An 18,562-nucleotide genomic window follows, 5' to 3' on the forward strand; every position below is an offset into this window, starting at 1 on the left:
TCAGTTTTATAACAGCACGACTGTATTGGCATCGAAGCCAAGTTACACTAAGCTGAAGATCTGTCTTGGAGGATTTATCTTCTGCATCTCGTTCTTCTGATCTTATCGAATGGTGAAGTGATTTTGTCAATCTCAGATTTCACCATGAGATATGTAGGTTGGAAGATTAAAGTACAGTTGGAAGTTGAGATATTTTTCATTCCATCCCTGGGAAAAAAAATAACCTGTGCAATTCTTTCTATTTTCCATTGCTTTTCTGTGTGTGTTGGGTTTTTTTTCTGGTTCATAATTACATGCCATAATTTTCTCTGCTATTGCCCTGGCATCTTCGTTACGCACTACATTTATTTGCATTTGTTTGTTGTGTCAGAAGAATCTTAATGTTTTTCAGACAGAACTTTTGTGTGTTAATGTTTTCTTGTTTTTGTTTTTAACAAACAAACCAACCCTTGTGGTAAGTTACAAAATTGCAATTATCTACCCTAGGAGCCAAAGAAAATTATCTTTAAGCCCAAAGCTTATAGTTGCATGGTAAGCCTTTGAAAGTAGGGGTTATAGTGAAAACGTTTATGGAATGCAAACTATATGGTGTAATTTTGATAACCCACATTCTGATGTTGCTCATTTTTGGTTGGTGGCTTTGGCTTTATTGTTTGGTCTCTTTTTTTCAGTAGAAAGGGGTATTTTTACTAGTGTTTGATGATTACTTTTTTCTTCATCATGACTGGTTGGCAGGAGTGAAACCAAAGGTTCAGGAAGACCTATAGCTGAGTTAGCTGAGTAGGCATATTGATACAGACAACCGATCCAGCCTATGAAAGGCAATCAAAGACATTTCTTAAATCTAGTATGAAGATTTTTTTTTTTTTTTTTTTACTATTTGAGACACCCAAGAATTTAAGCATATTTTGCTTCCCAGATCTGAGAAGAACTCAGAACGGTGATCTTCATTGCTTGTGAAGCAGCCCTATTTGGTGTGTCCTGCAGGCAACCCATGAGCTCTGGTGTTTGGCTTAACTATGGGATGGAGGTTTGACACCCACTGGGTGAGGAACATTTATTCTTCTCATTCTGAGAGGCTGGTCAAGGTTGACGTTGCACTTTGAGGATTGCCATCTCCCTACCTGTAGGCAAAGGCAGTAGCGTAATGTGCGGTGTCCAAGGCATAGAGATTTGAGCTGCTGGTGGTGTTATCTTCTCTGCTGTCAAAATGGCAGGTTTAGCGCCTGTTGCGACGTGTGCCCACAGACCTTTTCCAATACTCAGCATCTTGCCAACAGAGCAACGCTCAGCTGCGGCAATCAAAGATTTACTAGCAATAACTTCTGCAGTAGGTCTCCAGCACAATGGGGTGAGGTAGTTTTTCTCTTAAAATAGGGTTGTAAACTGTGAGGGAGCACCATGTGGTCACACAAAGGTCTCTCAGGTGAGAAGATCAGCACAGCTCTATTAGCCAAGGCTAATGAGCCCAAATGGAGAGGTGATCTCCCGCACATCCACCCTTTCCCACCTCCGCAGCACCGTTCCCCTTCTGATCAGGTGCTCAGTGCTGCGCCCATGGGGATGTTCCATGGAGGGCTGGCCCATGGGGCAGGGTGGGTGGCTGTGATGGGGCAGATCGCTTTGTACAGAGCTTGGATCTGAAGGGAACAAATCCCTTCTTGTGCTGGTCCAGCGGGCCGTGCATGAATCTGTGGTGATGCCCACATTTGACCCTGGCTGTAGCTGGGGAAGCTGCTGAACCACGTGTTTGAAAAGGCCTAGATAAACAAGGTGATCTCCCGGACCCCTTTTTTCTTATGAAATGGCCTGTTTCCATTACAGAAAGATCCCATAAAAGTGAGTAGGTTGTGAAATTTTTCCTGTTAGATGTTTTTTGAGCCAAGCTGTAGAAGGTAATACGAAATTATATCCCTACCAAAGAGCTCAAAAAAACTCTACAGAAGAAACAAAATCAGTTTTCATACACGATCCAGAAATGGTGGACAGTGAAACAGCCCGGATAAAATGAAAACATGGCAGATACAGAACCACAGAAGTGGCACTGCGCAAGCATCCTTAGTTAAACACGTTGCTGCTGGGAGCAGGGCAGCTTCACACAGTAACCGGGCAAAGTGGGGCCTCGTGCGAGCAGCGTTTTCCCTGGACCATACGCTCTGTGGCACTCGCTCAGCCAAAACCGAGGCGACTCCTGGTTAATCCACAACCCAGAGAAACCGTGCAACTATAATTCAAAGTTGAGCCTAATTCAAATTTGGTATTTCTGTCTCCTTTTTTGTTCTCTCTTTTTTCTTTTCCTCTTTTGTTCTCTTTTTTTCCCCTATTGTCTCTTTTTTCCTTTCCTCTTTTTCTTTTCTCTTTGCCATTCTTTTCTGCAGAAACTAGGTTTTTTTGGTTTGTTTTTTTCTGTAAAATGCCATTGTTTTTACCAATAGTGAATTATGCAGAACTTTTCCTTAGGACTGTATTAAATAAAAGATCTAGCAATGGCATTTTTTTGTGAGCTTCAAGATTTCAGCCTGAAAAATGATTTTTAAGAATTATTTCTTTCTGCTTGTTGAGGTATTTATGTTATACATTCTGTCCCTTTCTACAAATACGTCAATATTGAATGCTAGCAGTTTATGTCTTAAGCCTATTTATAGCTTTCTGAATATTTCTTTCAAATGTTGAGAAAAATAAAGAACAACAATGCAGCATATAAAAATAGAGTTGCTCAGGAATGCATTATTCATAATGAACATGAGAACCTGTTTTTCCAGAAGAATTGGTCTGATTAAATCATTCACTACTAAGGCCGCTAGTTATTTATTTTTGTGTTTAGAATTATTTAGGGGATATTTCTTTGTAAAAAATGGACTTGTGTACCCATATTTGGTAAACCAGTGGCAAGTCACTAAAAGAGGAATTATTTCATTTTACAAAATTTTTAGCAACTAAGCAACGTACATACTATTGGTTAAATATAGCAAAGTTGCATATTTGTATTCCTTAGGCTATAGTTTGAAAAAATTCAAATTATTTTATATAACACTGCTTCTTACAGACTTCCTTTAAGTGAAGTATGAAAGCTGCAGTGTAAGCTTTATTGGCCTATAAATATGTCATTATAGTTGGACTACATTTATATGCTTTGGATTGTTGTTTAAGCCAAGAAAATATGTCTCTACAGGTTGACTTTTTATTGAAACCCTTTGAGGCATACAACAGAATGTATTTTAGGCCAAGGTTATTAAAACAGCATTTTCATTTTTGCAGCAGACTCATTGTCAATTACGCTGCCACAAACTGTCTGTGGATAGGCAGTTATGAATGGTTTCATCTCTAAATGTGTCTTTAGAAAAAGAAATAAAAGATAGAGGAGTCAGAGCTGAAATTGAGAGAAGGGACTGAGGGGAAAATGACTGAATTCAGTGCTCGCTGGCTCTGTTGGTTTGGGTTAGGCTGGGCTGCGGTGCTGCCCAGGTTTTGGTGAGGAACAAACGGCCCCTGTCCCTGCGCCGGGGAGTGGGAACCACCACTGTCCTGGCCATCTGCATCCCTCGGGCTCATGGGTCTGTAATGAGAGAGCTCTGGGTTTGGTCCCCAAACCGTCATTGCCTTTTGTCCATCCTTCAGGAGTCTTCATCACACCAGAATGGGTGGTTGAGGTTGCCACGTGGTGGGCACTCCCGTTCCTGCATGGGCAGCGTTAGTCATTGGGATGAGCACGTTCTGGTGCTCACTGAAGGGTTTTTGCTGCAGTTGTTGCTTGTTTGTTTGGGTCCAGGGAGGGGGAACCCAAAGAAAATTTAGCAGTCAGTCCTGTCCTGTGTCATTCCCCACAGTCGTATGTTTGGGAGGGTGTAATCTAGATATCCGTTCTCTGTGAAATCCGATAAAATCAAGTACTACTTCTAGCTGAGGTTTATATTTTAGCGGTCACCCTTTCGCAGTCCATAGGTGGTTTTCCAGCAGTTGTCTCCTGCTTCGCTCGTTTGAACCCTCCGGTGGAGCTTGCCAGCAGGGGCTGGCTGCTGCAGGACTGGCTCACCCTCTCCTTTCCTTCTCTTCTTTACCAGTCTCATAATTTGCACAGCTTCATCTGAGAGATCTGGGCTCCTCATCAGGCACTAGGCTGTGCCACAGCCCTTCTGATTTCACTTACCAGTGGCCTTGCAGCAGGCATGACTTCTCCAGGTGAAGATTATCAAGTCATAATGTAGTCAAGCTATAATATTATTGAAACTGATGATCTGCAGCTGTAGTGTGCTCAGGCGCTTGTGGTGACTTCTGAACTGATGCCGAATCTCCTTTTTCATTGTTTGTTGCGTGCTGCTGAGGTCAGTCTCTCCTGGCTTAACTTGATGCAATAATTTTCTGACCAACTAATTGTTAGCTATTCAGAGTACAGCTGCTTTGGATATTTTATGCCTAAGCCATGCCTCGAACTCTCTTCCCCTTCTCTTCTTCCCTGTTTGGCTGCACTTTTTGCCTCTTCCTTGTGCCTCCCTGTCCCCATTGCCCTAGCTGAATGCCATTTTGATCTTGATAAAGCTCCTGTAAGTGTCCCATTATCCCATCTTCTCTTCTCTGCCCTTGTGCACTGTATGTTGTTTTTTGTCTTGTGGGTCAGAGTGACCTCTCTAGCTCATTTTAGCCAGCCCAGTTGATACAGCTCTTCTGCCACAGATGAGGCTATTACCTGACTTGTCTGTTGTGCTGCATGGAGCCTGGTGGGAGGAGGACGGCTCCCTTGGGGAAAAGGGCTGTGGCCTGGCCGTGTCTTCTGTGCTCGTGCAGCTCCCAGCACATGCCGGCGCAGAAGGGGAAGGCTGTGGAGGAACGCTGTTGGGGTTGCTGTTCAGAGCGGCTGTGGAGCAGGAAGGCTTCCTTTGGTTGTACGTCTTCTCTCGGTTTAATTACCGCTCACCTTTAGTGTTAACGTGTTTGGGATCGGAGGTAACCCGAGGTGCTGAGCAGACAGACAATTTTGGTCTGGTGTGAAGGGGGAAAGATAAATATTTATTTTTATTGTTTGTAAACCAATTGGTTTGAGATAACTAATGCTTGTTGGCTTCAGTTGCTGGCTACTTTCTAAGTGCTGAAAGGTGATGCTGTTGTTAAGTGCAGTGTACTCCCAATAATCTGTGATAATGACGTATTTTCTCCTGGAGGTGACACTATCTCCAGTAGCACTTTGGGGCTCCCTTCCTTGGTTGCCCGTCTCTCTTGAGCCACTGCTCTCCTCTGCCCGTTCCCCAGCCACCCTGGGGGGAGGTTGGTTGGGTCCTCAGGACGTTTGTCTGTAGCCACCTGGTCCTTCCTGAAGCCACGTGTTTGCCCAAGCAATGCTGTGATGATTTAAGTGCTGTTAATTTCTTCCTTTTTTCGGAGGACAGCCTACTTCATTACAGAGGAAGCCTATGCGGGTGACTAAAACATTCTAATATGCAGCACTGGCAATAGAAGCCTTTTATTCGCCACTGGATTGTGTTGAGCCTCATCTATTTGTAGCTCTTGAAAGGAGTTTTAACACCACACATCTCAGACTTCAAGTGTACCTTATCAATGAGATAAAATTTGGATTTCTTCTCAAAGTTTGACCTGCCTTTGAGCTCTTTTAAAAGGGGGTGGTAGCATTGCCCCGGGAATTGAGGAGGTGGGTATTTTGTTCTTTGAAATGCAGAAGATCTGCCAAGAAATGTAAACAAAATCCCCCGTAACTTCTTTCTACGTAGCCCCAAAAGCACAGTGCCTGTTTCCCCACCCCCACCGGTTCTTGCAGGAGGAGCAAGCTAACGGGATTATCAGAATTGTGCTGATAGCAGTTGTCACTGTGTCAGCATTTTCAATTATGTATTGGTATGACAGGGCACTTTGTCGTTGGTGTAGAACACAGCCATTTGCAATTGCAGTTCTGGTCTATTCGGAAACGTCAGGGAAGGAATCACTGCTGCAAAACAAGAGGGGAGGAAGAGTTAAATTTTACTGCCTTGTGAAGCTAGAGGGAACTGCCCCACATTCTCCTAAAGCCCAAGTTGCAGCAGTTTGCACCATCAATAAGAGTTTTGTTGCAGCCTCTGGTTGGAACAGGAGTAGCCTACATAATTACAAAATAAGTAGATAAAAAATAAGGACCATTCACAGACAGTGTCAAAGCAGCCAGTGTGGGACAGTGTCTCTTTAAAAATGTTTGACGGCTTTTTTTATTTTTGTCTGTTTTTAGCACCGAGATTGACCTTGCCAGGCTGTGTAATAACCCACATGTGTCTGCTCTCCAGGATTTTTTCCCTTCTAGTCACTGTTGGATCTTGCATTTAATTCTTACTGACCATGAGGTTTCGTTCCAGTAACTGGAAACGTGTGCCTCCTGGTGCAGCGCTGCTGCGCTCTGAATCTGACTTTATCTCAATGTCTGCCTTTTTTTTTTTCTTTTTTTTTTTTCTTTTTATCTTTTTTTAACTATTGGGTTTAGAGGGTGCCGTTTTCCTCCCCAGCCTTCCCTCTAGTTTCCGTCCCTGCCCATATTGTTTCTGGGTCCCAGGGGGACCCAGATTGGGACGTCTATTGTTTTGTGTCCCTGTGCTTCCCTTGCCCAGCGCTATGGAGGGAGGTGATCTGCGATCTCCTCGTGCGCCGTGCCTGCTGGTTAGAGCTGCTGGTCCCTCATAGATCATCGACGCCTTTTTCCTGCATCGTATCCTTTCCACGCAGCCAGCCAAAAATTGGCTGAGTACCAAGATCTGTAAACCAAGCACCTATATAACGTTGTAGGGCAAGCCCTGAGGACCTTCTCTCTCCTGCCCGGCTACTTTCCTGTGCTGTAATTGCGCGCTGCCGGAGCCCAGGACTTGGAGTCTCATGGTCGTCTTTGACTCCGAGCGCTCTGTTAATCGAGTTGAAGCTGTCTTCCTACCAGCTCATGAATCGTTCTGGCTTGTGACCTGTGCTGCTGTGCTGAGATGCTCGGGCTCTTCTGTGGGTGCTGTTGACACCATGGCCTGATGTGGGTGTCAATTCCCTTTGGGGAAGAGGGGGAAGGACCCAAGCCAGACCCAACTTACTCACCACCTCCCTTCCAAGTTGCTTTTCCAAGTTGCTCTTCGTTACTCCCGTGCCCAGAAAGATGACTTGCCTTTTGTTTACAGGCACACAGTGACGTGCCTGGCCTGTCATTGTCTGTCTTCCTAAATATCTTAGGTTCTGACTGCTGTGTTGCAGCAAGGCTGGTGCTTGTTTGAGATACTATATTTATCTTCTTACACATGACCCATCTCGTGCCGTGAAAGTCTGTCAGAGGAAGCATCCTTTGTGCATCTGGAATTGAAGGAGAAGACTTGCTTTTTCTCCTCCTTTTCCACTTTCCACAAAATTGTTTGCTAGGACAGAGGTACACAGGAGCAAAAGCCAGGCTATCCCCCCAAGCTGTGTGGGGCTGTAATGCCATGTTAGCATTTATGGGGACCGTAGCAATAGGAGCTGATGGACCCTTTGCTGGCCGAGGTGGAGCTTTGCTTGGGCAGGCAAGGGAAGGTGGGCGGTGGGCTGGCTAGAAAGAGAAGGAAGGTGTTGGACCAGAGTGTGGGAAGGGGCTTGGCTCCAGCGGCTGAGTGGGCAGTGGCCAACCTGCCTTCCCAGGCATCTCCCACAGCGTTGTGGGTCACCTTTGTGAGCACCAAGAGGGGCTGTATGGCGCACAGGAGAAGACTGTGGTTCTGGCATCCTTGCCACTGTTAAACTGCGTTTTAACGCTCTCGGTATCAATATTCTGACTGCTTAATCTCTTTTGGTTAATTTGGTTCATGCGTGTCTTTGCTGGCTTGGTGATCCTTGCGTGATGAGACCATTGGTGGATGAGGGTGTTTGGGAAGGGAAGGGCTGAACCTAGTACATGTATAAATTAGAGTGCAGTTTGTAGGAGTGGGTGACAGAGAAAGTGTGTATTTAAAAAACGTAACAGCATGAATTGTAACTTACCTGGTAGGTTTTTTATTGGAGAGCATTGTGGCATAACCTTTATTCATTTAGTAAAATCTGCACCATGTAAAATAAGTTCCTCCTTAATTTTCCTGCTAATAGTAATTTGCATGTAAAAATGAATCCTCAGCACTGTAAACCTTCAGCTTGGTCTCTCTTGCTCTGTTACATTGTGAAGTACAAATAGTCAACACCATAAAGAAGCTTTTGTTAGTGATAGATAATGTGTATTATTTTAGCAGGAGTGTATTTTAGCAGCCTGTGAAAAATCAAGGTGAATTTTCACATGTGCACATTGCTGCATAATTGATATATGTAAAAGCTGAAATTCAAAATAAGCTTCTAGAAGAGCACACATTTGATTTTCCTAAACACTTAAATATATGTATCACACCCTCATTTAAAGATGCCAGTTAATGACTTTATGAGCATGTTGGCAGCCAGAGCATTACGTGTGGTTTGAGAAATGTGTCTGGATATGCTTGGTAAGCAGTATTGTTCTGACAATGTACTAAAGGCCATCTTCAATTTGACTGTGCTCTACTTTGTTATGCTGCGAAAGAAAAAGATAATTCAGCAGAGCATTGTGCTGTTGGCTGGAGACGCCACACTTCAGAATACAAATATTACTAAGGATAAACGAATCATTAAAAGAACAGTAGCATAAAATATCTGATGAATGAACTCCAGGAGTCTCTGCTGGAATAAATTTAGCATTCATGGACAGTACTATAATATGTGAAATAATAGTATCAGTTCTACATTCAGATGCCAAAAACATTTACGGACCCAGAATAATTGTGAATTACAAGGCTATAAATACATAGAGCGGATTTGGTGATATCATAATAAACCATGAGAAAGATGCTAGGCTGGTTTCTAATGTTACCAGAACCTTGAGATATATTTACAACCTTGTTCACACTCCTGCAGTTTTAGGGGGCAATTCTCCTCTCACAACACGTTTGTCATTCCCATTAGTGCCAAGGGGAGTTATGCGTGTGTGTCATGAGCAGAATAGATCCTCACATGTTGTACGATTCCAGGATCTAATAACAAATTGAAAATCTAATTTAAGAAAAAAGTGGGAAACGTTCCCTCTCATCCTCCTCCAAGTTCCCTCATCTCCTGTGAACAAGGCTAGTGAATGGAAAATAGGTAGAAGATGACAAGGTAGCTGCTGTGTTCCTGAACATTTTATCCACAGCTGCATCTTTTTTTTTCACTTTTTATTACTGAGAAACAAAACAACCCAAGCCCAGATGTTCTGGTCCCAGGTTTCTTTAAAGTGCAGGCTAATGCATTTTAAAAGCGCGTTGTAAATACCCAGGGAAGGCCGGGATTGTCAGCCTGTCCACCAAAAGGAGGCTTTGCTGTTGTGATACCAGATCCGTGCCTGATAAGAACAGTTAATTAGGAACTGGGGCTGAACCTGACATGATATTCAAGAGCATGTACAGCTTTCACCATGTCCCGTGTCACCTGTTTGTAATTAAGCCTGGTGTCCCCTGCTTTCCTGCATTGGGGCAGTGACAAGAGTCTCAGCAGGTACTTAGTGTTGGTTCAAGCATCTCAATATGAGCTGGGTTACAGCCTTGGTGCTGCGGGACCCATTCTCCTCCGAGCATTGTGCCCCTGTCCCCAGCCAGCTGTACGGGGTGACTGGCGTCCTCCTTCTTGTAACTCATTGGCAAAATATGCATGTTCAGCGCGGTGCAGAGCAAGTCTGCTCAGTAATTCTACATTCCCTAGTGTTGCAGGAAGTCCCTCCGCTGACCAAGCTGCAGTCGTTCTGCTCACCCTTCTCACAGATTGACGCTCCTGGCTGTACGCGCAGCCCTTCCTGGGCATTCGTGGTATTTGTAGTGGGAAGGGTCTATGGTTTGGTTGACTTCCCCCCATGTGGTTCCTGTTTGACTCTTTGTGTCTTGGTAGACTAGCGCCCTGACATCAGCAGATGATTCATGTCCTTGAGATACATCCTGGACCTTCTGTCTTTGACAGCTGATGGAGCAAAGAGAAGATAATTACAAGACCAAAAAAATACCAACAGTGAAATGGTTTTCATCAAGGGGGGTCCTTGTCAGCCTCCTAGGTGACTTTAGGTGGAGCATGTGTCAGTGATAGGTCCTCGCCCAGCCAGTCACTGAGCCTGGATTTGCTTCTGTCACCCCCAGTTTATTTCATTGTCTTTCTCTCTTGGATTTGTGCACTTTTTTCGCTATGGCAAGGTCATGGGATTGTTGATTATTTGTTTTTAGTTAATTACTGGTGATTTTAACTTTATATTCTTGTCAATAGTTGTGTGAGCTCTCATAAAAATCCTCGCAGACAGTGTGTAATGTAGTCTTAATGCATGTTTTTTCTCTTTAAGTATTTTAAAACCAGAGTCTTCACTTTTTGTTCACATTAAGTATTTCCAGATTAAAAGCTTTGTGGGTTGAAAATTAAGTGATAAGGTACTATAAAAATCTGTTTCAAGAATCTCAAATGTTTCAGCTTCATCTTTATTTTTCGTTTCCTTACTCCCTCAATGACCCTTAGTTGTGACAGTGTTTGTCACTATACACTTCTAGTTTTGTTGCACAGAGAAAATAGCTGAAAAAGTCCTTTTACACTTGTGGTTTTAATCCTCTGTTCAGATACATAATAGTGTGGCCCCGTAAGTTCTGTGGTGCAGTTAAAAAAAAAAAAAAAAAAGAAAAAAGAAAAAACACCAACCCAAATAATTTTGGCAGTTCAAATGCAGAAACTAAAAATAATTTAATCTGCAGTGTGAACATAGTTTCGTATTTATACTAGCATCTGGCCTCAGGAATTGAATACTCCATTCTTTAAATAGCTTCACTCTGGCTCTTGAATGCTTTTTGAGTAGAACATTACCCTACAGTCATACACCTTGTTTACATATTTCTGTTAAAAGGCAAAAGAACTAACAGTACTTCAAAACATCGGTACAAGCTCCCTCCTCCCCTCTTGCCTTGGAAAAGGAAAGTTGAAAAGAAGCAAAATGAAAGAGTGGTCTGAAAGTGCGTTTTAAATTTAGTTCTCTCAGTTTGCTGCTGGGTACATATTTTACTGTCGTTTGTATAAAAAACTGAAAGAAAAATTTTCCAAAGAAAATGTGTGCCATTCCAGACGCCCAACAGTAGTCAAACACAAATTTATGTACACTTTGTTTGTATGTTTGTTTTTAATCTGGCAAATGTCTTTGTCTTTAAAAACACTTCGCCTAGCGGCAGTGGATCATTTTTGTTACCCATATGGTAGAAATAAGGAGTAGGTCCCTGCAAAGGAAAAAAATATCAGAATAATGTAATAAAAAGCTAAACGCTATAAACGGGTGGCTAATGATTAGCTTCTTGCAATCTTTAGGGACAAAGTATCTTTTTATAGTTTTATGTTCCTTGCCCAGCCCGACTTCAGAAGGAATTGCATTTTTAGAATTATATATTTGAAGCTTCAACTAAGCTTTACAAATTTAGTAGATCCCTATTTAGTGTCTGTTGGTGAATGTAAGTCCAGCCTAATATTCTTACTGCTATTTTTTCATTCACATGTCTTGAGGTGAACCTGGGAGCAGAAGAGAAAATATCCCATTTTTAAACCTTAATCCAGAATCCATTTGTATGAGTCACTAAAACAAAATCATAGTGGTTTGGCTAAAAAAGGCTTCATGTCCAAAGGGAACGTTCCTTAAAATGCTGGCGCATTTCCCACAATGTTTCTTGAATGTGTTTTATGTTTTCTTTGTGCTATTGTAAACCATCAAAGGTTAGATGCTGTAGTTTTCGGGGGGGGGAGGCTCCTGGTATTTCGGAGGACGGGTCAGGTGGATTGCTGGAGACAGCAATAAGGGCTGCTGCTCTCTCTTGCCACTTTTTTTTTGGTGGGTGTGGTTTGGGCTTTTTGTTAGCCTTCCCTGCAGGGAAGGTTGTTGCTCACTTTGTTTTTTAGACCTGGGCCCTCTGACTTGCATATAATGAATGTGAATAAACCAGGATTTAGCCTTTGGTGATTTCAGATACCATGTGATTCCAGGGCACAAAACATGTGATTTATTGGGTAAAGCCTATTTAATATCTTAAAAGCATGGAGTAGGAGATCAGATGTGAGCATAGCAGCCTTAAAACATATTCCCTGACAACATACTTGAGAACATTCAGGTCTATATGAAATTTACAGGAAATGAGGCCAATTTTGTCCCTGCTATTTTGATGGCAGGGTGTGCAGGAGAGAGCGTGGACAGGAATTCATGTGTTTGATAACATGAGCCCAGCACATTTGCAGAAATGGAATAGGAGCATTTTTCACCCTCTGCAGCAGAAACTGTTGGTAATTTTGCTAACTTGTTGAGAGACTTTTAACTGATCGAATATACTGACAAATCCGTACAAGTTAATATGAAAAGTCATACCCTCGTCTTTGGCCAGTCGTGTAGGGTGCTTGCACAAAGCTGTAGCTCTTTGCCATCTCTGTACGCTTGGAGTAGCACAGGCAGCTGAATCTTAATGGGCAGAGTAGAAGAAAGGCTGCTATTCTGTATTAAACCGTTTTTCCCTCATCAGCTTGTAGACAAAGTCAATATAACAGTAAGAAAAGATTTATGGACCTTTTACTGGGAACATACTTGTTGAGTGTTGCTTCCAGAACAAGAGACCCTCATGAACAGTGCAGCAGCAGTTGCCAGAAGGACCTGTAATGATTTCTGATTGTGCTAATGATTGACCATTGTCTTCTGTTGCACAAATTAAATTTTCTTTTTTTCCCAGGAATGTCGGGCTGCTTAATGCATGGGTGGTTTTCTTAAGTAAGCACTTCACTTTCTACTTTTTAGGAAAACAATGCAATTAAAGTTATTATTTGAAGAGGAAGATTGTGACAACAGTGCTTGGAAATGTTATTGTCCAGGTTCTGAAAATGTTTTGATTGCGTTTGTGTAAAAGCATTGCTTGTACCTCACTGGGCATGTGGCAAATTTCTTACTTAAAATCATGTAGGATTTCTTAGGCAGCAGGTATTTTTAGTTGGACATGTAACTAAGGTTTTGCAAATGTTTGGTCGGGCAAGTAGAAACTTGGAAAATAGTCTGTGATTCGGTTTTCTCTTGTCTTTACTGTGGCTTTGTCACTTATGTTTCTTATGGTCGTAGTATCTCCAGCTGGAGCACAAGCTCTCAGGAAACAGAAGTCCTTGGGCCCAGTCCCACAACGTCCTGAGGGGCGCAGGTGGTGTAAGGAATGCTCTGAGCTCAATGTGGCTGACAAGGTGCCTCCCAGTGGCACACAGTGGCTCGAGTAAGAAAAGATCAGTTATTTGCCCTTCCCCTACTAATTGTGACTTTTTCAGATTTTACTCTCTAGGTACCATCCCTCCCTATTTTTCAAAGCCCTCTAATATCACAGGCTTGAATTGCAGGGGAGCTGCGGTGCCCCCAAGCTTGTCCTGATGCTTGTGCAGGAGCCTGGGGGCCAGGAACAAAATGCTTTGCGTCTCTCTGAAGTTCTCGTCTCACATAGGGCGTAAATGCACCCTGCAGTTTATTGAGGTGCTATGAACACAGTGGTTGCTGTGCAATAAGTTAACTATTTGTTTGCATATTCTGGTCTTCACGGGCACTGCAGGAATTAGTGCATCAGTTGCGTACTGAGGAGAATGACTACACTGGCGTGAAATGTTAGGGGTCATTAAACAAACAAACAAGCCCACCTTCATTTTGTTGAAGGTACCTACAAATCTCACCAGTTTTCCTCTTTACAGCTGGTTGACCTGAGGATCTGTGTGGAAGATCAGGCTGCTAGCTCAGGCAAGTTAGATGGCTTTAAGCAGTGGTGAACTAGTTTTATAGTGCTACCAGCCTATTCCGTTTCCAGAAAGTGGAAGTTTGAAGTAGATCCTGAATCTGGTTTCTCACATGCGAGATCATTTTGCTACCTGTGACCTAGAAACCAACAATGAATGTTTAAATTACAGAAAGAAGAAAATTCTGAATTGACTCTAAGGTGAATGGAAGTTGAATAATTCCCTGAGCTTCAAGTGGGAAAAGAAGAAAAGATCACTGAGTTCTAAAACAGACTTCAATATAGACAAAGAAAATGTTATTTTAGTGTAGATTAAACTCATGACTAAGATATAGAGGGATTATTGTGTCTGTTTCAGATGTAATTTCATGCCCGAGAATTTACATTGAAGGCAAACTGGTCTGGATCACATTAGCAAGGGCCCTGTTTTGCTGTCAGTTTAATTAAATGGAAACTGCTGGCAAGGAGACCCAAAGAGGTTTATAGAAGCAATACTATTTTGTGTGTTGGAGCAGGAAACTGTTAGGTCTTCCAGTTTGAAAGGGACACAGAAATGAAACCTGTGATTCATTCTTGTTTACAAACTCCCAGCTAGTATACAATGACCTTAGTGATAAATTAACTGCAATTACTCGTTATATGTAGTGGGCTTTACAATAGCTGCAGACTTCGGAGTTATGAAAACCATGACCTTTGACAGGGAGGTTAGAACATGAGGTTTTTCCGAACAGTGCCTAGATCTTCAAAAGTATTCATGTTTCCTTCCCTTTTTCATGCGAGTAGATTGACAAGATGTGCGGTGGGTGTTCTGTTTGCTCACCGCAAGATTGTTGTCAGGCAGAAACCCCCCAAAACAAAAAAGCCCACCCTTCGGGAACATAGATTTATCTGTTAACTGTGCCTGGCAAGCTGCCTTTTGGCTTTGATTTCAGAGAGAAACATGTTTGGTTACTTTAATAGGCAAAAGCACTGAACCTGACTTGTAGGGGAAAAAATTGTTTTCTTTCCCTTTTTCAGTTCTGTTTATCGTATCCTGACGTTCTGTATCGTAATTGTGCAACAGTTCCAAGTTGGAGTAAGGAAAAGGAGGACTGGATCTCAGGCTCCATCAGCCTCATTATTTGAGAGCCAGCTTTTCTGGGTGACTCAGTGGGACTGAACATGAATGTTTATGCTGGTTAATAGCCACCCTGTGACACCAACCCTGATGATATCAAATGCTATTTTGTTCTCGAGAATTGTTCACATCACCTATTTATATCACCTCTTTTTATTTATACGTGGTTACACTTGGAATTTTTTGCTGAGCTTGACTTGACTTGCCTCTCCCCCCTCAGATCTGTTTGTGGTTAGATATATTGAAAGAGAAGGGGGTTTTCTTCCTTATTTTTTGAGTGTGGAAATTCAAGTCTCACCTATTTTCAGCTACTTCTCCATTTTATGGTGTCAGAGTGTGTGAGAATAAAAGTTGAGAATTTGAGAAAGTAAGGGTTTTAATGATGTTACAGTAATTGTATCCTTTATTGTGCATGTATATACATGTAGTTATCCATGATGAAACTGCAAGTGTATATATATATATATGTGTGTGTGTGTGTGTTTATACACAGCTGTGTGTTGCTGAGCTCTGATACCCATAAAGCACTTGGCCAAAAGAGTATCTTTATGAAAGACTTAACATTTTTTACATAAGTATCCAAAGTATTAAAATACAAAGTAGAGAGAAAAAGAGATTTTTTTAAGAACTGTAATAGAAGCCAAAAAAACAGAGCAAGAAGGTTCTTGGAGATCTCTGTCCCTCTGAATGCAATGTTGTTGTTTTCAGTGAAACCATAGGAGGAATCCGTGTTTTATTATTAACTTCAGTCATGCTGTAGCCCAGTGCCTCCAGTAAGCACGAAGCTCCGCATGGCTGGAAGGTCAGTGGAGATGAGATGTGGAGAACGGTTGCATAACCGTAGATGAGGGGAGAGAAGAAATGCCTCAGCCACCTTCAGCGCTTCTGCCTCTTACGGTGACACGGTGCAGTCCGTCTGTCCATCCCAAAGCATGCTCCGGTGTTCTCGTTTGCAGGGCACAAGCTCTGCAGGGCACGTTCGGGCAGCTGCAGGGGCTCGGGTCCCTTTGTCCCTTCCAGCCTTGGCTCCCTGTTACCCTGGTGTCAATGGCTGCGATGCAGACGCATCCGTCGTACTCTGGAGTTGCGGGATTCCTTGGTGCAGCTCTGCCGGTTGCATTGGAAAGCTGTAAGGAAGCAAAATCTTTCTGGAGGAGGTGCCTTTCCAGGCAACCTAGGAAGGACTCTCCCAGTTGTAGCGGTGGTGAGACTCAAAGCTGGTAAAAACTTTCAGTCTCTAGAAAGTAAAATGAGATTCTTTACCAGCTAGTTTATTTTTTCTTTTCCTGCTCTGCTTCGTGACAGAACTTTAAATCATAACGTTGATTTATGATTACAGGTATTTTAAAGCTGTAGTATGCTGTAACAAAGCAATGCCAGCTTATTGTTTCTGGCCCTATCCAATTATACAATTGAGTTTAGGCATGTAATAATGTTATAACAGAAATATCCATCACAATAGATTGAATTTCATGAAGTACAATGCAAGAATATTTATAGCTTGATTCTTAGAGCCACTTCTGGGTCAGAATATGCCTCCTTGGCATGGCCTTTAAAAACAGGAGAAAATCTGAAACTTTTCTCAGTCTAGCCCCAAACTTACCACAACCCATTGCTGCCATGGGGAGGGGGCTGTAGGTTGATGGTAAGCAGAAAATGATAGAGCAATTATTTCCGCTAGAAAATGAGGATCCGGCATTATTTGTATAGTAACACAAAGTCATTATTTGGCTATGCCACTGTAATGAAACAATAAAGATCATACTTAATTTGAGTACCATCTCCCAAGAGACTTCTCGCTATTCGTCTACCATTTTGGCTATTAAAACAAATTTAAATTGCTGGTCTAGTTTCCCACTGCTTTTGAGAGAGCAGAGCGGGCAAAGCCTCCCCTCCTCCCAGCTCTGCTTAAATGTAGACCTTTGGCATTCCAGAAATCTGACCTTGTTTGTAGGGAATGGCTCATTTTTCTATAATGTAATATGAAGCACTCTTGTGTTTTGATTCCATGAACTAGAGAGTTTAATGTTCCAGCTTGCCATGATAAGGATATGATCTGGTTGAGATAGAAACATTAAAGGAAATTAGCTATTGTACTATTCTTTAACATATTGTTTGCCTGGCAGTTTCATTTAGAATCATTTGGAATAATCTTGGGAGTACCTTTGAAAAAGGATTTTTTTTTTTTTTTTTTTTTAAATTTTTGGTTTTTAGTGTTGTTGTTGGGCCAGATCAAAAGTGGAGCTTTAAGATATTTCTCCTAAAATAAATGTGAGGCCGCCTCATTTACAGTCATCGTGCCGTGATTACTTGCAGACATGCTGGAAATGTGCATGCGCTTTTCTCCATTAGAAGCCCCCGATCTGCTCAGATCATTAGCTCCCTCATGACTTGGGTTTGGCAGCAAGCCAGGGCAGGCTCAATCTGGAGCTGTAAATCTCGAGTTGAAATAGCAGAAAGTGGATTTGTAACTTAAAAAGTGTAAACAGTTTGGAAAATGAAGTAATTTCAGAGTATGATTGATTGCCTTAAGATTGCACTTTAAATTAGCCTGGGGTCTCCGATGCAGATATAGGCACTAACTGCTCTTTATATATTTTCGCTTTTCTTGGGAACAATAGCATTGCTGGTAGACTTTTAAACAATGTATGCTTCTCCTAGAGTGACCTTTGAGGAAATGAATAGTTTTATTGTGTGTCCATTACTTTGCCTGAAACAACATTTTTGAGTTATTAATTTGCCGTGGTCTATAAATAAAGGAATCCAAATGCAAAGCAGCTGTATTATGCTGCATATAGCTCATCAAACTTGTACTTAAGCATCACCATTTGAGATTGATAATGTATTGCATAAATAATCTTTTTCCCTCTGAAAAATGAGGAATGTTTTGTGTAGCCTGTAGTTGCTGGGTATTGGTCCTTGAATCCCGTAGAAACAAAAATAAAGATTATTTTTAGCACAAACAATTAGTGAACGTTCTAGCGGACTGGCACACTGCATTCACTTTTTCAAAGAGCCTGGTTCACTTAATTGCGTAGTTGAGAGTCAGAAACGCACCGAGGGTGTCTGGAATAAGAAAAGTGGGGCTTGTATGGTCAGTGCTGTTATTCTCTCGTCTCCACGTGGACCCTGCGTGTGTTGGTGCCCTCAGCACCCTCTGGAGCAGGAGTGGTCCCCACAGCACCCTGGGCCACTCGCTGCTGGGCCGTCGCCGTTCGCGAGTGGTGGCTGAAACCCTTCTCTGCTCTTTCCCAGAGAGATAAAGAATCCATCACTTGTCTGTTCCTGCCTGCCACGGCAGTGTGGTATCTATAGTCTCTAGTGTGGAATACCGCCTCGGTGTAACTTTGTGGGTGCGGGCATGTAACTTACAGGTACGTCCTAAGCATATATATTCTGTGCATCCAGGACTGCTGCCCTCGCACATTCTTTAACACTCGTGGTCATGCTAGAAATTAGGAGTCTAAAACTATTTAACTGGCATTAGCAGTGGTTACAAATCACAATAAATAGCTGTGCGTGCTTGACAAGAATATATAACAGAAACTCTTAGAATTTTGTATCAGAGCGCGTTTTTCATCTCTCTCGTTGTCCTAGATTTGGTATCTAGCATTCAGCAGATACAAGGCTCTGTTTTGTCGTTCTTCTGGAACCTCCTTTCCCAGAGAGTATTTTTTTCCAGTGT

At 42.3% G+C, this 18,562-nt stretch overlaps 1 protein-coding gene across 3 annotated transcripts in view; it reads left to right on the forward strand.

Moving 5' to 3' along the window:
• Positions 1–18,562, forward strand: part of ARID5B (AT-rich interaction domain 5B) — a 115,117-nt gene that overhangs the window by 15,292 nt on the left and 81,263 nt on the right. The window contains exon 1 of one of the 3 annotated variants that reach the window (XM_065638823.1): positions 12,737–12,769. The exons of the other annotated variants lie outside the window; for them this stretch is intronic. The gene's annotated coding sequence lies outside the window, so the exon portion shown is untranslated. Of the gene's footprint in view, positions 1–12,736; positions 12,770–18,562 lie in introns of those variants that run through there. 3 annotated transcript variants of the gene reach the window in all.

Source organism: Caloenas nicobarica, chromosome 7, assembly GCF_036013445.1.
Source record: "Caloenas nicobarica isolate bCalNic1 chromosome 7, bCalNic1.hap1, whole genome shotgun sequence".
NCBI lineage: Eukaryota > Metazoa > Chordata > Aves > Columbiformes > Columbidae > Caloenas > Caloenas nicobarica.